This window comes from Oryx dammah, unplaced genomic scaffold (genome assembly GCF_014754425.2).
Source record: "Oryx dammah isolate SB20612 unplaced genomic scaffold, SCBI_Odam_1.1 HiC_scaffold_17, whole genome shotgun sequence".
In the NCBI taxonomy this organism is placed as follows: domain Eukaryota; kingdom Metazoa; phylum Chordata; class Mammalia; order Artiodactyla; family Bovidae; genus Oryx; species Oryx dammah.
Genome location: NW_024070201.1, coordinates 76,952,341 through 76,955,987, shown reverse-complemented (window position 1 = coordinate 76,955,987; position 3,647 = coordinate 76,952,341).

The window sequence follows — 3,647 nt, the reverse complement described above, 5'->3', positions numbered from 1 at the left end:
CTATCTATCTATCTATCTATCTATCTATCTATCTATCTATCTATCTATATACACATACACATATGGGCTTCCCTGGTGGCTCAGATGGTAAAGAATCTGTCTGAAAAGTTGGAGAATAGAGTTTGATCCCTAGGATGGGAAGATCTCCTGCAGAAGGGAATGGCTATCCATGCCAACCTTCTTGCTTGGAGAATTCAATGGACAGGGAGGCTGGAGGGCTACATTCCATGGTGTTGCAAAAAGTCAGACATGACTGAGTGCCTAACACTGTTACTTCCATATATATACAGATAGATAGATAGATTATATATAGATATAGATATAGATATATAGATAGATAGATACACACACACACACACATATTCCTTTTTCCCTTAATCTAGAATGATAGAAAGTACATCAGGGATAAATACAAGGACATTTTGAAAAAAATATATATGGACATTTAATCGTAACTCTGAACAAATAAAATATATTTCTGCTTCTTATGCTTAACAAGAAAAGCATGGCATGTTTTCTCTTAGAAAGAGAATAGCAAGGCAATATTAAAGCACAGAAATAAAAATTAGATACCTGATTTTATTAGTATTAAATAAATACAAACCTTGAAGTTATCTACAGAACAATATATGTTCAATACAAGTGAAAATTAAAACGTATATACAATTAGAACCACAGTAAATATAAAGAAGTTTCCACAGTGAGGATGTTTCATACAATTATTAAAATCTGAGCATTGTAGTTATGATGCATGGATGAAAATCCGTGGTCAAGAAAGAAAGGGAAATATAATCAGTTTACTAATTTTCAATAATGATAATGAAATATCTTGAAGGCAACTAATCTGACTCAGACACTGTGCTTAGGAGAAAAAAATTGATGTTAAATTAATAAAGGGAATGAATGATGCATTAAGACAGTATCCTCAATAAGTCCCTAAAGTAATATATAGTATGTTTCATCAATTATCACCTACAATACTTTATAATGTAAAATACTTTATTGTAAAATGAAGTTTGCTGGCATCAGGCACCAGTAATACATATCTGAGGAGAAAATTAAAAATTTAAACCAAATATATATATGTGCACTCACAGATCCCTTCACATGAATTGTCTTCAATTATCCTAAAACTGAAGAGCAATTATCACTACAGGAAGTTTCTTTTTGATGTGTGATGCAAAAGAAGTCCTAAAAACTTGACTCCAATATTTTAAAAACATACGAACAAATACAGATCTCCGTACATTCATTTCCATATCCTAACCACTAAAGGAAAAAATCATTTAAAAAAGTCTATTAATCTCTATGCAACTTTTAATATACCAGCAAGCAATGTTTTAGAAAGAATTCTAGACAGAATTTTCAACTGAACTAATGTTTTGGAGTACTAATATGCACAAGATGGTCCAAATTCCAAGGGAAGTTATAAATATGATTAAGGAAGAATCACTGATCTTAATAAATTCATTACTTTGTTTCCACAAGCTAAAAAGAGCAAAGAAAACATTTACTTATTGTAAATATAAATATTACATATGTGTTTGTTCCATGCTGTGGAGAGGAATAGTCAAACTATGACTAAACAGACTCTTCTCTCAAAAAGCTTATAATCTTGTCTGAAAGAGAGAAATATAAGCCCACGTATTTTCTCCTAAAAGTACTTTATGGATTAATCTTCAGTTCTTTTCAATAAACATTTAAATAAGATTATCCAACTTCCATTACTTCTAAATGATTCATGCACAGTGAAGGCAGTACTGAGGATTTCATCTTTTCCAGGGATTATTTTGTATCAGTGCTGAAGAGAGTACATTAAACAGGGTTTATGTTCAAGTCTCTTGTCAAGGAAAAATAAAAGGAAAACCCAGTTTCTCTTTTTAATACTATAGATTTAATGAAATTTTTCTTCCCAATCTGGAGAACTGAGAGTCTCTAAATATACCTCACAAATGCCACAGTGATATTTTATACCTAGTATGTCATGATTGTACATATACTCACAAACATGCATATCGTTGTTGTTGTTCAGTTGCTAAGTCGTGTCTGACTCTTTGCAACTGTGTGGATGGCAATAAAACAGCTTCCCTGTCTTCATTAACTCCTGGAGTTTGCTCAAACTCAAGTCCACTGAATTGGTGATGCCATCCAACCAACTCATCCTCTTTCACCCCCTTCTCGTCTTCAATCTTTCCCAGCATAAGAGTCTTTTCTAATGAGTTGGTTCTTCACATCAGGTGGCCAAAGTGTTGGAGCTTCAGTTTCAGCATCAGTCTTTCCAACGAATATTCAGAATTGATTTCTTTTAGGAGTGACTGGTTTGATCTTCTTGCTGCCCAGGGGACTCTCAAGAGTCTTCTCCAGCACACAGTTTGAAAACATCATTTCTTTGGTGCTCATCATTCTTCATGGTTCAACTCTCACATCCATGCATGACTTCTGGAGAAACCATAGATTTGACTATATGGACATGTGTCCACGAAGTGATGTCTCTGCTTTTTAATATGCTGTCTATACTCTGGTTGCTCTTCAGATCATATACATCTTTCACCTTTTAATATGCTGACTAGGTTTGTCATAGATTTTCTTCCATGCCATAACTTTTCTTCCATGGAGCAAATGTCTTTTAAGTTCATGGCTGCAGTCCCCATCCACAGTGATTTTGTAGCCCAAGAAAATAAAATCTGTTACTGTTTACATTTTCCCTCATCTGTTTGCCATGAAGTGATGGGACCAGATGCCACGATCTTAGTTTTTTGAATGTTGAGTTTTAATCCAGGCTTTTCACTCTCATCTTTCAACTTCATCAAGAGGGTCTTAAGTTCTTTTTCACTTTCTATTTTTAGGGTAGTATCATCTGCACACCTGAGGTTGTTGATATTTCCCCCAGCAATCTTGATTCCAGCTTGTGCTTCATCCAGCTGTGCATTTCACATGATGTACTCTTCATAGATGTTAAATAAGCAGGGTGAAAATATAAAACCTTGACATACTCCTTTCCCAGTTTTGAACCAATCCATTGTTCCACGGCTGGTTCTAACCATTGGTTCTTGGCCTGCATACAGGTTTTTCAGGAGCCAGGTAAGGTGGTCTGGTATTCCTATCTCTTGAAGAATTTTCCACAGTTTGTTGTGATCCACACAAAATTTTTAGCATAATCAATGAAGAAGTAGTAGATTTTTTTCCTGGAATTCTCTTGCTTTTTCTCTGATACAATGGATACTGGCAATTTGATCTCCAGTTCCTCTGCATTTTCTAAATCCAGCTTGTACATCTGGAAGTTCTCAGTTCACATGCTGTTGAAGCCTACCGTGAAGGATTCTGAGTATTACCTGGCTAGCATGTGAAATGAAAGCAACTATAGTGTAGTTTGAACTTTCTTTGGCATTGCCCTTCTTTGGCATTGCCCTTCTTTGGCATTGAAGTGAAAACTGACCTTTTTCAGTCCTGTGGCCACTGTTGAGTTTTCCAAATTTGCTGACATATTGAGTGCAACACTTTAACACCATCATCTTTTAGGATTTTAAATGGCTCAGGTGGGATTCCATCACCTCCACTAGCTTTGTTCATAGTGATGCTTCCGAAGGCCCACTTGACTTCACACTTCAGGATGTTTGGCTTTAGGTGAGTGATTATGCCATTGTGGT